The 18,891-nt window shown below is 38.5% G+C and overlaps 1 protein-coding gene across 6 annotated transcripts in view; it reads right to left on the bottom strand.

Moving 5' to 3' along the window:
- OSBPL3 (oxysterol binding protein like 3) overlaps nt 1-18,891 on the bottom strand; it is an 80,371-nt gene that overhangs the window by 59,003 nt on the left and 2,477 nt on the right. For all 6 annotated transcript variants that reach the window (XM_079302340.1, XM_079302335.1, XM_079302337.1 and 3 more), the window contains exon 2: nt 3,352-3,471. The gene's annotated coding sequence lies outside the window, so the exon portion shown is untranslated. The remainder of the gene's footprint in view (nt 1-3,351; nt 3,472-18,891) is intronic.

Below are 18,891 nucleotides of genomic sequence, written 5' to 3'. Positions count from 1 at the left end.
GTGTGGCATACTCTGCCCTTAAACCAAGGAGAATGATCTGTCACCCTGGCACCACAGGGCCAAGGAGTTCACAACCTTGTCACATCACCTCAAGCCAAACAGCCTGACACACTTGGCATTTGCAAGCAACAATTTGCCCTAAAAGATTCATTTAAATTATAAATAATACCATGCTGTATTAATGAATGAAACTGTGCCTGTATATTTCATCCACCTTTCTGTAATTTTGCACTTATTTTTTACTGAAACAAATCCTAAAAATTACTTTATTCTGGGATTATATGAAATCACCAGTCTGCTTGTTCCAAACACTTCCTTTATCTAAATATGTGTTTCCTGTTTTACATCAAAATATATGTGACTAAAACTAAAAAATACAAATTATGCTTCCGTGAGGTAGGTAACCTGCATATTCACCCCTCCCAACCACAGATGCCATCACTGATACCCAGATGTAACAGTTCATTTTGGTCTTAAAAAATAAGAAATCTAATTTGTTTCAATAGCAGCTAGTAAGATAAGTTAAAAAACAGCCTTTTTCTTCCTTTTTTTTTTTATAATTTTATGTAGTAGGTTTACCTATGCTACTATTCATTGGACAGGTTAGTACAAATATTCACAGGAAATTCCAAAAGAAATCGGAGAGAAGTACCTTAAATTTGTAGTCATGAGCTTGTACACAAAAGCTAGGGCTGTACATTAGGAGTTTTTTTTGCATTTACAAGCATATATGCATGCTAAGATTTGGCCTTTTTTCCCTTCAGATGGAATTTTGTTCTGTACGAAGTTTTTCAAATAAGGTTATTAGTAAAGAGCCAGCAGATAGCATTGTGCTGACAATATTCAGCTTAAAAATTACAATTAAATACCTTTCACAAGTGAGATGAAACAAAATAGTCAATGTACATAATACTTGTACCAAAGAACTCAGCTTGGAATTTTAGGTTGACAAAACTAACAGAAAATACCAACAAACACCAGAATACACAAAGTTTCCATTAAATTTCTTTTTAAAAAATTTACGTGGACTGAGGATCGCTTCTTTCACTGCATTTTCCAACATTCAGGAGAGCAGTAAAGAATTCTTCTAAAGACTCAGTAACATATGGAAGTTGCTTCTGTAACAGCCATACATTCAATTTTCAAGCTTGTAAAAATGAATTTAAGAGAGCCACTTAAAGGCAAATTCACTTTGAGCACCAGCTACTGGTTTTTTTTTCCTTTTCAAAAGATACAGAGCTATTCAGTGAAATTGCACCACGTGTTAATGTATCTCAAAAGACAGGGTGTTACAAAATATTAATGCATTGCAAGAACATATACCAACAGGATTGTACTAGGTCAGTATGAAAATGGAAGTATTATTGTTAAGATAAATCCTAATTCTCATCTCAGTCTTCTGCCGCTGCTGTTAGAGGAGCAGTGAAATTTTCCCCTTTTGTAACTGTTCAAATGCTGTGAGTTTCATATCCCTGTAAACCTACCTTGCTATCAAAGTTGCCTGTCAATGTGGAACACTAGAAAGATTAGGACAAGCAGACAAGGTCTTGAGCAGAGTTTTTCACAGGTTTCCTGCATGACTCCATGCAAAGTCACAAACATATCTGCTCCACAGGAACCCCCTCTGTAAATAAAACTGGCATGGGTGGGGCAGGTCTATGTTCATTTCTGCCTCAAACAGAAATGTTTTGAAAGTCATTAGGCAATCACAAAACTTTGTTTTTTTTGGTTTGCTACTCAAACATAAAACTTCTCAGCTTTATCAGGGAACTGTTTTGTAATAATGCTGATAAACTCCACTATCTTCATAGGTGAAAGGATCCTACAGCAACTGGGCACCTCCCATTGGAGCAGTATGGCAGCACCTATCAACAGAAATAACCAAGTGAAAGTCTTTTCCACTCCTTGCTCTCCTCCACTGACACCTTTACAGCTTCCAGCTTAGAGAAACTGAAAACATATGTGGTTTTTAATGTGCTTTACATTAAAAAGAAGCCACATCTAGCAAAGATTCAGTGCTTGTGCCTGCTCCATACTTCAGCTCTCATGACTCATTTTCAGCTTTCCAGAGGAAAGCAAGTTCCTACTGGCATCATAGAACTAGTGATACCTTTTACATGCTCACCAGAGAAACAGATTCAGCCTAAAAATTCACCAAGCTTAAAGCAGTGATTAAACCTACACAAACACAGGTGCAAGTACAATAAGATATTAGTGCAAAGAGCAGTGCCATATTCTGGTTTACAAGTATGAGATCCATGTAAGTCTATGAAGGGACTTTAAAAACATCAGTTTATATACAGGACTGTATGAACTGCACACTTTAGAATACCCAGCCTTCCAAAACTTCAATCAAATATGTAAATGACATGCACATAAGGCCTGCAACATCCTAGCTGTCCTATGTGCTCTAAAATACTAGTCCCTACAGGTACAAAAGGACAACAATATATTTATGTATATACACACACACACACACAAACACTAAAAAGTTAAAATGCAGCACAAGCTGCTAGCTAGAAAGGTCAAATATATTATCAATGTTCCTACACCAAAAGAGAAATTGTCAAGTATTCAGAATGCATTGTGACTACATTTACATTATTTTTATTTTATTACATTATTCTCTACATATTAGAGAAGGTAACATGCCACAAGTGCCATGATTGGAAATTATTCAGGACAGAATTTTCTCCTATTGCTAAATCTCAAAATTAGAGAACACCCAGGCAAAAAAAAACCCACCAGCAGGACAAGAAGTTTTTCAATGTTACCCATAACAAATCTCAACCTTGCCCAAGTCCTATATTTGGCTGCAGTCTAGAGAGAACATTTCAGAATGAGACAAACCACAGAGTCCAGTGGTGCAATGAGTGAGAGTCCCCCTTCCTAAATCAGTAGGTCATCAGTGGAAACCCCAAAGCTTTAGACTGAAGGGAACCCAAATACAGCACAACCCAACAAATTGTATTTTTTCCCTATTTCCCCCAAAAGTAACACAGCTTTGAGGCATTTTTGAACAATTACCCTTGTCTCAGCAGAATAAAAGGTTACATTAGCACAACTTCAGGTTTACCTATTCCATTTCTTTGTTACTTCCTTCCATTCTTCTGGACATCCAATTAAGCACAATGTCTTACCCCAAAAGGGGACAGAACTGCTGCCTCTTCACAGCTATACTGCAATGCTCTCCTATTCTCCACTGACTGAGGGATTCTTCACACCAGGAAGCTTTTTACACAGCTTCTTTGGTCATGCTCTCTCTAGGCTAAAACAGGCTCCACACCAATTTAACCCCTGCTTTCCCTGAAGGAAAGCAACACAGCCATGATAGAAGGATGACAGACTTACAGTGACTGGGTAGGACCACTGCCACTAGGAAGAATCCAAATCTCTTCTCTTTCAGAAGTGAAAGTATGAGCTATGCCATTAGGCAAGATGGGGCAAGCTCACATGAGTCTTGTGTTGGATCTGAAAAACAAACCAAAAAAATCAGATGAGAAATAAAACTTCCTGCTTCATTGTCCTTTCACACCCGAGAAGCACGAGGGAAGTAGCAAGTAGAATATATGAATATTTGTATATAGGAATATCTGAAATTTTTTCTGGCTTGTTTTCTGTGCATTGTCCTCTCCCAAAATATTTCCCTAAAATACAGCATCTGCAGTTAACATCTTTTTCTGAAAGTTATGCATTAAAAATTCAGGTCAGCCACATTCTCCTGTACAACTAAGTTACTAAGTCTACTAATACACTATGAGAGCGATGCATTTTGTAATAGAAACCCTTCTTGCTCCAAAGATCCAGAACTCTGGCATAAGTGTACAACTCTACTGAGGCTGTGAGGAACCCACCCAAACATCTTGTCAGCACAAAACAAGAAGAATCCTGAACAGAAATAGATGCTGGGGTACTTTTTGACAAACTTGTATCATTATTCAGCCATTGCTTTGAAGCAACTAACACAGGGGTTTGACATTTAGTCAAATGCACTTTTTCTGAAGACAATCCAGTTTTGCAGTTTTAGCAGCCTGCAGGATTTCTCTGTACAAGGAAAACACTGCCAAACAGAAATTGCTTATGACAAAGTTTAACGTGCTCCATTTGGGCTAAAAAGGAGCAATGGTTTAGTTTGCCTTCACATTCGTGGACTGCATGGTCCTTTATTCCAATTATTAGATTTGAATTTCTACTGCACGCAGTCTGTTTCCATATCAGCTAGATGACAGATCTTCCAAAAGTCTGCAATCAACCAGCCCCAGACAAACTAGTATCTGAGTCCACAAGCTGCACTGTTTATAAAAATTAGCACATTGTTAAGCTTTCTCCAATGCTGAGGCTTTCCTGATCCTTCTTCAAAATCAACATGAGAAACTGAGAATTCTTCAAATTACTAGTGATAACAGTTTTGAATTTAGATTACTGTTACAATTTTACTTTCTTAGCTATTACTTCTACATGCTGTCATAGAGTTTGAATTCAGTAATGAAATTGAATTCTTCTGTGGTTCTTGAATTGTCATTACTGCCCTTATTTAACATTATTCTTACCATCTTAGCATATTTTACAAGGAAAAATTAAATTCTTTTCCCTGTTCTCAACTCTGAGTTCTGAGCTATATGTTCCCTTCTCCTATCAGTTGTCTACATTTAATATCTCCTAATTTCACATTTACCCTCAATTTCTTGCTCCTTCTGTTTCAATTCCTAAAAATTCCACTGTCCCCATCTGGCTTGTAGTTTAACATCTGTGATTTAATTTTAGGATAATTCAACACATGAACTTGTGCATTTTTAATCATCTAAGTATTAAGGGTGGAAGTTTTTTAAACTAGAGTAGGAAAGAGCACTTCACGTTTTAAGTTTGATTTTTTATTAGCCAAAATTCTTTCATTGTACTGCCTTTTAAGATTAGAATCCTAAAATAGCTATTAATATAAGAGCCTATTGACATTTTTAGCCTGTAGGAACATGCAGGGGGCAGAGGCAGCTGAAATAACAACATATTTGAGGGATGAACCAGCTTTATGATTTTATTACTCAGCCTTTCCCAAATCTATGGCTGGCATTTTTCCCAGTAACTCAAAAATTAAGCCGTTCTACATTTGAAACTTCCAACTAATCATGTATTAAAAACTTCTCATGGTTAAGGCAACAGAATAACCTTATAAAAAGCCTTCAAAAAAACCCCAACAAGCTATATCTGAAAAATTTGTGCTTTTAATTATTTGTGCTATTTGCATGAATGCTGTAAGAAAAACAGGAAAAAATTGATCTGATATAGGTTACAAAGAACTATGTTAGTTACTAGGAGTATATTTCATATCACACTGAAGTGACAGGGGCTCTAGAAGGACCCTAAAGGAAAGGGACAGATATAAGAAGACACAGTCTAAGCATCCTTCACTGGGCACCTCAGGCCATCAGCAATTCAGGAAGCCAACAGCTGTATCAAGCACTAAGTCACCACAAAAAGCCAAGTAATGCATTTGCTGTTCCACAATCTTTCCACATTTTTGCATCAAGTTTTCCTCCTTCCAAAATGAAATTTCCCCCACAGTCTGCAGGTCCAAAAAAGGCTTTATGTTCCCCCTTGGTCCCCAAACCACTCTACTCAAGAGATTCTTCTGATCAGTAAGCATAAAGAAGCACTCATATGATTTTGTTTCTGAATATTTTGCAACACGGGTACACAATTTCTAAAATCATCTGGGTAACCCAGATCAGTTTAATGACACTGTTGATTGATTTATAACTTCTTCTGTGTCTGTGCAATAAAAAAGTAACCCATAGTTGTACAGACATACTCAAAAACATTAGATGAGAAAGATTCTTGAGCCTGATGCACTGGAATAGAAAGACAAACTGAGCAATAAATACATCTCGTGAAGGATGACTATAGATGATGTGAGCATCATAGAGGGATGTTCATTTAATGCAGAACTGAGAAAATTAGTTATTTGGTACCCAAGGAAAAAAAACCAAACATGCAATAACTGACCTTTTAACAAATCTACAGCAATTAATTAAGCTGGTTTGTACTCTATTAGTCCTAAGGAAGCTACATATTTCTAACTGTTTTCAGAAGAGCTACCAGGACTGTAAGAAAGACTCAGTCTGGCAATAGAGTGCAATTTGGTGTAAGTCTGCATTGAGCAGAACTGGACCCTTGGGGAGGAACCAGCCAATTCTCCCCCTTCTCAAAGTTAGCCATTTGTCCCCACAGCAAGTTCTACCAAAGCTGGTAGCACCATGACTACAGAGAGAAATTAGAGTGGAGAATGAATCAAATTAATAATCAAAGAGGGACAAAGCCAAATTTTTAGCCATAATATTTGCAGAGTCATTTCACTGCACCAACATGCTGCAAGCCTAAAGATGATGAAAAGAGCAAACCAGGCATCTGCTGACTGCAGGGTAGAGCAGAGCTACCTCTACAAAAAAAAAAAAAAAAAAAAAAAAAAAAAAAAAAAAAAAAAAAAAAAAAAAAAAAGGAAGGAAGAACAAAGTGGGAACAGTAAGAAAGGAAATAACTTCTCCAAAACAACCTGAACCAGACACACCTTCTAAAATGTATAATTTAATGAATGTAAGCAAAGTTGTCAAGTCTGACTGAAACCAAACATTAAAATCTTACTGTTTGCCTGATGGATAAGCTAGTTTCAAGTGTCATTATACAGTGCTAGCTTTAATTGCTCCCAGCTAAATATAGCTTTCAGAATTTAATAGCTCCCCCTCAGATTTTCTGTCTTTCAAGGAGGGAAAAATCTTGTTAGAAAAAGCACACAGGCATGCAGAGTGGCATGTTACCACAGAGAAGCAGGAAGCAAACCATTAAGATGATTACATTAGTCTCCAACACTCATTCAGAACTCCTGTTTTTCAAGAGACCAAATGCTTCCCTGTTCCACCACTCTGGTTCCAGTTGCAGCAGGTGATGGAAGCATGCATACCTTTCCAAACTGAGCCATTTTGCTGCTTTGTTAGCAGACTGTAAATCTTGCCTGCCCTGTGCTTCCAGCCAAAGATGCTGTCTTTGCCAGCAAGCTGCCATGGTGCCCACACACTTCTTCCTGTGCCACCTCTCTGGGCACCACAGGGCAGGAAGAGGAGCAAGGCTACACACTCATGTTCAATCTGCCCCTTTTCTGCAGCCACTGGATTGGCACAACCTCCACGAGGGGGTCCAAAAATCCGTGGAACAGATGAGACTGCAGCGCTCTGATAAAGGCATGAAACAACTTCTCTTTTCTGCCTTCTAATAGCCTACAAAGATCTCAAAAAAATGCAATGAAAAGTTCCATATAGCAAGCTTCATTTTCTCCTCTCCGAGCTGATAACGGGTCTCACTCAGAAAATTTGGCTGACAGCTAGAAATGTGTTCTACGAATTCAGCATTTCTGTTCACCTTCATTTTGGAGGTCATTATGTAATTAAAGCTCTCACACTTTTTCTACAATCCATGGAGTTAAATTAAAAGTAACCACTGCTGCAATGACACGTTTTCCCACTTTCCCTCAGGCCAGAACTCAAAAGTTTGCTCTCTCCCTTCCAAATCATCATCTGACCATCTTACTATTTTCTCTCTGGTTTCATCCATCCCCTTCTGCTTCACTGAGCAGGGAAAACAAGAATAATGCTACTTATGGAAAATAAAGTATTTACCAGACCATAAGAATCACCAAATGCCACATTGCCTGGCCCTTCACTTCAGCTGTAAAGTTCCAGGATTGCCTGTGTTAGAGCTGTGCAAGCACTTTGGAAACACTGTCTGGAGGGCTGCCAAGAAGTACCTACCACACTGAATAAGACCAAAGGTAGTATGCCACTGATTTTCTGCCCTCTGACCTGCCATTTCTGCAGAGCAGACCAGGCTGAATAGGACAGATTAAAGTAGCTCCTTTACCTTGTCTTATTGCTGTTTAACCTGTCTGTTTGCTATTGAAGAGAGGTTTTAAAGCAAGCCTTCTGACATGCACTGGGACATCCGTGCTCTACTGAGAGCTGAGGCTCCCTACTGCCAGTGCAGGTGCAGACTTCATTTACCAACTTCTGGTAAAGCACAAAAGCATGACACCCATTAAGATCTTTCTTTCTGAAGTAACAAATCAAAGTGTGGATAAACAGCATCAAAAATAGAGATGAGTACTGGAGGCACCTTGTATACTAGATCCGGTTACTCTTACAGAACACATTTTTATTTTAAAACTGCCTACCACAAGGAACTACTTGGAACAAACGGAGGTTAAAAAAAAACTTGCAAAGTGTACAAAACATCACACATGTACTGTGGATAAATATAGTCCTACATCTATGTGTTAGCTGCCATGAATCAGAGCTCAGTGCCCCAGAACTCCACGGGGCTGTTCCGAGTCGAGCTGTTCTGCTCTGAGACAGAGGCAGGGCAAGCAGCCTGTGAGCCAGGTCCTGAGCACCAAGCACCCTCTCACCCTCTCCCCACATCTGAAATCACCGTGTGAGGTGCACCACACGCTGCCTTTTAAGAAATCAGCAGAAAAACCCACAGAGCAAAAGGAGGAGGAAGAGTGGAGATGAGCCAAGTGCAGCATCAGACACTTTCAGCTTCAGAAAGGAAGCACGCAGCTACAGTGGACAGACACATAATGCTTCCAAATCTGGATCTGGGGATTAGCAGGGGAGAAAAGATCCCCAAAACAGGTAATTTGTTTTCTTGTCATCCGTAACACCAAAGAGATTTTGCTCTCCTGTCCAAAATTAGAACATCTACAGTGTAACTCCTTCCCCTCTTGAGTCACGTGTATATAAAGAAAGCCACAAAAAAAAAAAAAAAGAAAAGAAATAATTATCAGGACAATTGTGGCCTAAATAGTCACAAAACGGTCGTGAAAGCATTAATTCAAAAGCAATTATGTTAAAACAACAAGATCCATCAGAGTAAATATATAACATCCACGGGAATAAATAAATGCCACCATACAGAAGCTTCAACCTAATCACAGTATGTTTATTCAGAGACATTTTCTCAAACAAACAAAAAAAAAACCATTAAAAAAATCAACTAGATGTGACTAGTCAAGATGTTGACAAATTCCATAATCTATATTTACCAGATGTTTTTCTCTACATCTGATGACCTGCAAATTTGTCTTAGCTGTAGCAATAGCTGCTGATAAACCTTGGCAACAGCTACTACTGTATTTGTGACTGAAAGAAAGTTACATGTAAGTATTTTCAGTTGATTATTTATACTCAAATGCAACATGAGGGTTTTTTTATGTTTATAAAATAGAAAAAGTCACATTTAAGTGAACAGTTTCACATAAATTGGCTTTCCCCTTCTCCCTTGCTCTTTATGTATTTCTCTGCTGATTCAAAGCTATATTCTATCTAGGGTGTTCAAGGTTACTTAAGGAGGTGGGGGGACAGACTCTAGAGATTATTTATATGGCAGGACTTCAAACAATTGATCCAGCTATATCTCAAGTGGGTTGATAAAGAGGCATTAAAATAATGAGGAGAGAGAAAGGTGGGCGAAACATTTCAGAGTCACTCAGCAGGACTCTCCTGCTCAAGGGCTCTCAATTATGAGAGAAGGACACTGACCATGAAGGACAAGGTGACACACCCAGGGAGGGAGTTAGAGATGAAAGTTGGAAGTGAGAGTTGGACACCCACACAGCCTCAGTGTACAAGTACAGGAAAATGAGAATGTGAGCAAGAAGGACTCTTATCTCAGATTGTTTGATAAAGGGCTGAAAGTCCTAGCACAGACTAGAACAGGGTTCAGGCAGACAAGTAGTCTGCCCTGGTAAGCAGGCATGATGAGATAAAACATTCTTAATTGTTTGTGTACTTACAAAAAAAGAGGCCTCCACTACAAAACTAACACACCTGAATTAAACACAAGATTAAATAATAGGGACAATAGCATCTTAGTGGCTAAAACATAATGAAATGCAGGAGCTAGTAAAAAAAATATCATAGAGGTAGGGAGTGTTCAAACAAACACCACTTAATATTGTGATAGATTTAGAAATAACACCTCAAACACACCATTGCAAAAGAACTTATGGAATCCAACTGAGTAAAAAAAAGAAATAAAACAAAATGCACCAAACCAAAACCAACCACTCTTAAAAAGGACAGCCTTGCTCAGAGTCCACAGTAGATTCAAAGAAACCAGCCCTGCAACAGACTTTATTTTATTAGAATGAAAAATATCCCAGTGAGTTGGGCATTACAAGAGATTAGCTTGTGACTCATACAAAGTTTAAGTAGTCAGGTAGATTGAGGAGTCCAGACTCTCTAAATTGAAAATGCTGAGTTGCTGCTTCATTAAATGTGCATAAACAAATCTGAAAATGTCTCATGGGATGCAGCATGCAGTAGATAACTTGAAAGATGAAATAGGCACAACTAGATAAGCACTTCACCACAGCTCCCAAAAGGCAGAGAAGAAGTTGACTAAAGTTGCACCTCATATGTTGAAGTACAGGAATAAAGTTAAATAATTTCAAATCTATGATCTGTATTTCTAAAGCAGACAAAAAACCCAGTTGGAGATATTCTCTGATGGCAGAAAAGCAAACAGAATGCCTGTCTTTAGAGTTGAAGCTGAGGGGAGAAAAGCAAAAAGACATCAGCCCTACTATAATCAGTATCATGCAGTCACTAGTAATAGAGTAACTTTCTACAAAAAAATTAAAACCAGAAATCATAGATCTCATCCAGACTCAATAACAGCTGCACTAAAAAAGGTTGGCAATGATCTTATCTGGTAGAAGAATTGCCAAGTGACTGACTGGCCACAGACAACAAAAAATTATCAGGCTGGACATGGATCACCAGAAGAAGTTGCCAAGAATTATGTTGGAGCTAGTTATATTTAATAGTCCTACTACTGCAAGGGAATTGAGGTGTCTGCTAAAAGCTGCTGCTGACAGAAGATACAGAAAGGCACATCTGATGCACAGAACAACTAGGACACCACGTGAGAGGAGCCACACGAACAGAAGCAGTGACAGGGAATGCAGCTCACCAGCCCTGCAGGCAAGGGCAGGATCCAAGAAGTAAGCCAAGCACAAGTTCTGCTGAGACAGTGGGAGGTGACCAAGGAAAGGAAGGTACTTGCATGGAATATGTGTCTGATCAACTCATTACTAAATTGATGAAGGTATGAAAAGAGAAAAAAGCTACTCATGACATAAATTAAAGCATTTCCTACAGAGCCATATAGAGAAGCATCAAAAAAGGCACTGCCAGTATCTAATCTGGTTCAGAAAATTTAAAAATAGCACCTAAGACAAGTTTATGCAAGGAAGATTGACATCAGAATGTTGTCCTGAAATGAAAACCATGAGCACACCTAATCAGCCATATCACAAGATTCCCTGCATCTCTTCAAGTTAAATGCAAGTCTCCTAAACTGACTAGGGGAAAGAGAGCCTCCCCTACACAAAGAGAGAGAAAACCACTTTATAAAGGGTGCACATGCTCCTACAAATACCGAGAGAAAATACCAATTTTATCCAGCCGGACATACAAACTGGTTGTGGTTCTTTTAGCCAGAATCCTGGAATAAAGTTTTAGTCCAAACACTTAAGCTTTGAAGTAATTTGTTAATGAGAAAAGCTTTGACTTTAAGGTGATGCTTGGGAACTTTACAAAAGGGAATATACAGATGCATTGACTGCAGCAAATACTGAACATGAGACTCCAGGAACTCTCCTCCAGTGGTATTATGTGTCAGTACAGCCACCTTCAGCAAGTCTTTATATACCACTTGCCAATGTTATTATCGCTGATTTAATCTGGGCTGAAAACTGACCTTGCCTTAATACTCTTAGGTTTCCATTAATAAAAAGAAATTACTTTGTCTTTACTTGCTCACATGCGTTTCTTCTGAGCAAAATTTTTGTATGTTTTATGGGATTTTTTTAAGGAATATAATTTCTAAAAGCAGCAGACCAAGGAAATGTTATGTCTTAGAATCTATGTTTAGGCTACCAGTCATAAATAGCTTCAATTACATCAATTCTGACAATGAAAGTTACACATATTTTCTTCTTGATTTGATGTCAATGCTTTGCATGTCCTTGCCTTTCCAAAGCAACAGCAGTCCCCAGAGCTCTGGGACTCAGACACAGAGAAATAAACACGTCAGAATCTCAATGCAAGGAGGAAGTAAGAGATTAGAACAACTCCCTTCTTCAAAGTCAATCCAAGCACAAATCTAACTCATCCAAGCCTTGCAATTTTTGTCTGCACTCCTCCTACATTTCACAAAGCATTTTTGCATGCAAATGTGTCAGTGGCATTCAAAGACTGGGCAGAACAGCTTCATAAGATGACTTGGATGTATTTACTCAAAACACCCTCATGATTTTCAAGGGCCAAAAAAACCTACAAGGACCTAAACAAGTAGTTGATAAACCAGGATAAAAAGAGAAAAAAAAAATCAAGCTTTGTACATTAATATTTAAGAAAAAATATAAAATCCTGCTTTCCTGCCCTTCATCCCTAGTTCCATTACTGAATACCATCCTCCCTCTCAGCTGTAAGTGCATTATGCTGGGCTAATGTAAGACATGATTTTATCAATAAATTAATGTACAACAAATGCACAGCCTATACCATCTCTCTTCCAAGTAAGCCATTACAAGGTAGATCAAGTAGCAATGCACTTGCAGAGTGTTGAGTAATGATATTAAGAAATAAAATCCCTCAAGAATTCTAGTTCTGCATGATGTCAATGCAGGCCATAGTGAGAAAGGCACTGCATCTTTCTAATAGTCAAGAGACAAACTTTTCTTTTTAGCTTCGAACATAAAACTCACGTAACAGCAAGCAAAGATGATCCTTTTGTCCTGGAGACTGAACTACTATTCAAATTTAGCAAACAGTTCTCATCCTGCACTGAATGGAAGGGTGTGTTTGTGCTAACCACGCATTCTAGTCATATTAAAGTAAATAATGCAAACTCACTTGACAAGGAGTGTTTGGTAGCTCAGTGTGAACTGTCACGTCTGGAATGCCAAGACTGAAATGGCAACCACAGTTAGGAAAACACCAATGCCTTCAAATGCTCAGCTGTGCCCCAGAAACCAAGATTTCCAAACCTACTTGAAATAGGAAGCTGTTATCTCCCAAAGTGAGAAGAGCCACTTGATGTCACTGAGACACAGCCACTGCTCTAGCAGTAAATTACTATGAAATTAAGGAAACCACTTCTTTGAAAACAGACATGGCTGACAGTACTACCAGAAATAAATGGGAAATTGCATTTTCCCTGCTCAGCTTATCAAAGTAATCAATTAGGACTAAAAGCAGATTGTGAAACTTTTCTGGTGAAAACAATTACTTGCATGCATTTAAAAAACACTCAATGGTGTCCCATTACTTAAAACCTGATATTTTAAAATGTAATATTACCTGCAAGGGATCTTCAGTACACCAACAATTGCACACACATAACATGGCAGAAGACAGTGATATTGTATACTTAAATGTTCCAGCAATAAAGAAAAAAATATTTTATAAACCACACTTATCAAATATGCCATTTTGTCAAAACCTGGCATTATTTATTTTTTCTTCTTGCAAACAAACAGCAAGTGTCATCAGCCACAGTGTTATCCTGGCAATGGCTCTGCTGTTGATTTTCAAGTGCAAGCGTTGATCCTGCTGAACTTTAAGTAATAAAGTACAATATAGTGTTATACACAGGAAAATAAGCTGTAAAATTGTGTCAGTGTGTGGAGAGAAAACTATGATTCAGCCATTCTGTGGAAAATTCTAACCTCTTATCTCTGAATCTGAAGTTCCATATTTATTCAGGGAGTGAAAAAACATGATTTCAGCAAAGCATTTGTATTCTTCTAAGAAATAGGATGTTAAAAAAGCTTGTTTTAACAAAACAAACTGGATATCAGCTAAAAGGCAAGAACTTACTTTATCCACAGTAGCACTTCCCTATCTCAGCAAGTTTTCCATCCTCAACAATTTGATACTCTCTAAGCACTGGGAGATATTGAATGAGACTTAATTTTATAAGGTTTATAAAATTATCATTATTTTGAGTGCTCCTGATTTAATGTCTTACAGTTGAAACTGGTGGATCTGAAATACAGTAAAAAAATATGCAAGTGAACACACAGATATAACTTTTTTTTTTTTTAAACAACAGGAAAGAATGAATGTGTTTTATACTTCCTGAATTTCAGCAGCTGTGGCAGCAGTGTAAGCACTATGAATTGTTAACTTCCTAGTTAGGTGACCCAGTAAAACAATATCAGTACCATTCAGTTAAGGAAGACAAAAATCAATTATAATACTTTGGCTTGATATTTTTGGCACTTAAATTTTCCTGGAATGTAAACCCAGCTGGCTGCCTTCTCAGCCTAGAAGTGATACAGATACTACAGATGTAGACAAATGAAGGTCCATGATACATCTTTGCTGTCCACAATCCTATTTACTAAACAGTATTTGTTTACACTAATAAGAGCACACATACTGAATTCACATCTTAAAAACCAGCCCTTTCTTGCCAAGACATGACAAAATCCTGTAGACCTAAACTCTTTTCCTTCCATTGTTTGGCCTTAATCAGAAAGCAAACAAGAAATATTAACTCTTCTTTTCAACCATGGTCATTTCTAGAATTCAATAACAGGACAAAATCTAGCCTAGATTCTCCTCTCTTCCTAGACATTTTGCTGTTATTTGACTTCAGTATCAAGCAAATTAGAAAACCCCAGTAGTTCTAGCTCTTTCTACAACTCAAATTCTCTCAGACAGACATCACCAATCCTCCACAGGAAGCCTAGTCCAACAATGGATGCACCCTGTTGTATGAGAGATGACCTGTATCCCAACCTCAAAGTTGCTTATTGACTTTGTTAAGGCCCAGGCAAGACTAGAAAAAAAACCACCAAGACACTGGCTGGCTTTTTAAAATTAATTTGTTCATCTAAGATTTTGAAGAGCAGAATTGCACTACACTAAGCTTCAAAATACTCAAGTAAAATTATCACAGAATGGTTCAAGTTGGAAGGGACCCCTCAGTTGAAGGGCATCTGATCTGACCCCCACTCAAGCAGAATCACCTGAAATGGATTATCCAGAAAGCTTTTGAGCATCTCCAAGGAGGGAGACTCCATTTTATCTGGCCAACCTGTGCCAGTGCTTATTCACCCTCCCAGTGAAGGAAAAACTTTCTGATGGTCAGATGGAACAATACTGCTTATTTAATAAGCAAATATCTTCAATCTTTCAGCAAAAAAATATCAGCTCCAAATAGCCTGATGCATTCTAGGTAGCCTAGTTTATTGAAGGTGACAAAGTCACTGCTAAAAAGATGGACCTGCTACCTAAATGGCTGCACAGTTCCCATGAACTAAAAGTTCACATGCCTCTCTGCTGCACAGATACATCCAGCTGAGGGGGAAAACTCCACAGTGCCCAAATTGTAGAAAAGCATCTCTCAGCAAGTACCAGCCTGCCTTGCTTTGGCAAGCAGCAAGATATCAGGGAGTGAACCTGAAAAAGCACCATAAACTCCTAACCACACTCATCTTGAGCTAGTAGAGACTCAGTAGCCCACATCCTTTGGAGCTTGCTTCATCTGCTCCCAAATACACAGACAAGAAGCACTTGCTGTCTTCAGGATTCCTGCTGCTACTGATGATTTACACATTGTTATTCTAAATCAGTCGAGTGCTACCACAGAAGATTAACAGACACTTGCTGTTTCTTTTTTTAAGGTGTATGAGACTGTCAGTGACTGAATCATGTTCATAGTGAAACTTCCTTCCTTCCTCCCGTCATAAATTGCACTTAAATTCAGATTTTTGTGCTGTCAAAGCTCTGTGTAGGCAATCTCTGCACTCGTATTTGCCACAAGCAAGATATATTGAAAAATGATACAATCACTCCCTCTCCTTCAGAATACAGTATTTTATCAGAATATTAAACAAACTTCTTTCCTGGCTGCAGAGTTACAGCCAATGTAGTCTCAGCTGCCAGGATGAGCAAGATTCATTCCACATCACATTCAGGACAGATGCCACAGTTCTGCCTCACAGCCTAAGGTAGCACCAGAACCTTTCTGACAGTAACACTTAGCAAGACTGGTCTTGAAGTCATATGTTGTCACTGCAGACAGGACAGAAGAAGTTCTGTAAAAATAAGAATTGTACATTTCACTTGGGCAACCGTAAGCATGAAGTAATTCTATCCCTCCTCAAGGCTATTTTTCTAGGCACGCTGACAAAGCAATTATCTTGGTGAAGAGGGAGACATTGCAACAAAATGTTTTCAACATGCGTGACTGGCAAGATGGAAGAAAGTAGTACCAGAGACCTATATCCTGCTCTGCTCACATGAAAACTTGAAGGGCAGGACTTAACCTTCTGTAACAAGCAGAATTAACAGTGACACAGATGGGCTTGTGCACTGAGAAGGATAAAGTCTCCGGCACACATGGCTCTTTTGCTGATTGCCAGGCTGTTCAGAAATTGTCTCTTCAGGGGTTTCAGTACTCTCTGGGCAGAGTATATGTGTGAGGCAAATGGAGTGTATCCACACAGCTGCTCCTTAGCAGAGCCATTAACACCAGGAGCTTCATTCACTTTCACCAACAACTCTATGAAAGTGGAACAGACTAAAATTGGAACAGCAAAAAAGTGTTCACTGTGACTAGGAAAAGCCTCCAGAATCATAAGTGGTATCAGATAAGAGAGAAGTGACCTAAAAGTGACCTAAGTGACTGGCACAAGAGATAGAAGATGACAGTTGTGATAACAGACTCTGCAGTATCATCATGAGCAATAATGAAATAATTGTCTGCAATTAAGATGAGAGAAACGTATGACTACATTCAGTAGGGGAAATATTTCAGATTTCTTTCCCTGAAAGCATTCATTAGAGGATACACAAAATGACCAGAAAGCCCAATACTTTTTTTTTTTTTTTTTTCCCCCCAATGATAAAAAAAAAAGTCACTATTGAAACTCAAAAGGTATCACTGCAGTAAACACAGAAGCACTTGCAAACAAGTATGAATTTCTCACCTTTGCTACTTTGTATTTTTACTGGCTTTGTTTTAAGTACAGGAATTACATACAAGTGCTGCATGACAACGGTAGCACCACATACTACCAAGGTTTTGCTGTGATTTTTTCAGGTTTCAACCAGCATGCAGGCAAAACCTGAAGATGACTTAAAAAGGTGCTAATACGTAAAGATGAATCAAAAGAAAAGTGTCCTTAATTCTCAATGAATCAAAAGAAAAGTGTCCTGAATTCTCAATCTATGCATTACATTGAAAAGGGAGATTTGTTTGCACACTCAAGTTAATATAATTGCCAAAGAAAACGTTCAGAAGGAAATAATTAAGTGTTGACATGGCAGCAGCTGTGTTTGCCAGACTAAATACAATTCAGGTATTAAAGCTCCACAACTTAAAGACTAGAGAGAAAATGTTCAGTTCAGGTACCTGCAGTTTAACAACTGGAAAGTTGAAAGCAACAAATCTGAAAATATAGATATATACACACACCCCATGGCTGGCCAAGGCATGCAGAGTATGTTTTCAATGACTTCAAAGGACGAGTTTTCACTTTCAGTCTCAATGGTTACAATATTGACAAACAGCAGAGAGACATAAAACACCCTATCTGCAGCCTTCCTCCTGTGACTTACCAGATGCTATTAGGCAGCCACTATCTTTATGTCAGGATGTCTGTCTCACAGGCAGATATACAATTATTTAGTTTAGAGATATGCCCAAGAGCTAGATGCACATAGCAACTCTCAATGTACCAGCTCAGCTTAGGGCTTAGCTGTCAGTGAAAGTCAGTTCTCTCTCTCATTTGTTCTTCCTGTTGCACATAACAGGGATTCCTGTCAAGTCTTGCTTATCAGTATGCTTTCCACAATTCAAGAGGCATGTCCAGAATAGCCTGCAAAGACTGAGACCCATTAGCAAATAGCAAACTGACATTGCAAAACCTGCTCAGCACCTGCCTGATTGAAAGCAGCTCAACTCTATTTCTTTATTTTCATGGTTAACATCATGGAGTGCCCAGACACTGAAATAGGATTAGGCCCTGCTGTGCTCAATGCCACACACCAACACGTGATTTCTACCCTAAGGAGCTTGCACTGAGTCAGGCACACCAGACAGGCAGGACAGTGCAGGCTGAGCTGCAATGGCCAAGTACGTTTCTCAGTCTCAGCTAGAATTCCTAGAGTCCTCACTGCTTTTAGTAGCAAGACAGGTACCAGAATTGCCATTGAATTTTTATTTTTGGAAAAAACAAAACAAAACAAAACCCCTCCAAACAAACAAACCCAGCTCTGATAATTTAATAATTATCTCAGTTGCGACAGTTGAATACAGAAAATCAGAAAGAATTTAAGTTCTGTTTTCTTCCTCAGCTGAGGCTGTCCTCAACTTTATTTTTAAATGTTTCAAGTGACTTGCAACAACATACATGAGCTTCATGCTGACAGAGTTCCAAAACCCCAGTGCTGTTCATTCATGTCATAACCAATTAACTGATATAATCTATTTCTGAAATATACTCTATGTGAAAGCCACAAGCATCTTCAAGATCTTTGCATGAGTAACAAATAAAAACACATTGAAGGAGAAGGAGTTACAGATTTCCTGCCTCCCAGGGTCAGACCCAGAGCTGTGCTTTTCTTAGCTATTATGCCTACTACTTTACCTAGGCTATCATAGTCATTAGCATCAACACCCACATCACTCAACCTTGAAGGCAGACAGAAAACTTCCCTCTAAGATAATTAGAAATTAACGTGGAGGAGATACATTTTATAGCAGCAGAATAAAGACAAGCACAGGACAACAGGACAGAACATTACAATACACAAAACCTCCTTG

Source organism: Erithacus rubecula, assembly GCF_903797595.1.
Source record: "Erithacus rubecula genome assembly, chromosome: 3".
In the NCBI taxonomy this organism is placed as follows: Eukaryota; Metazoa; Chordata; class Aves; order Passeriformes; family Muscicapidae; genus Erithacus; species Erithacus rubecula.
The sequence above is the reverse complement of the archived record's forward strand: the minus strand, read 5'-3'. Positions and strand labels throughout refer to the sequence as shown.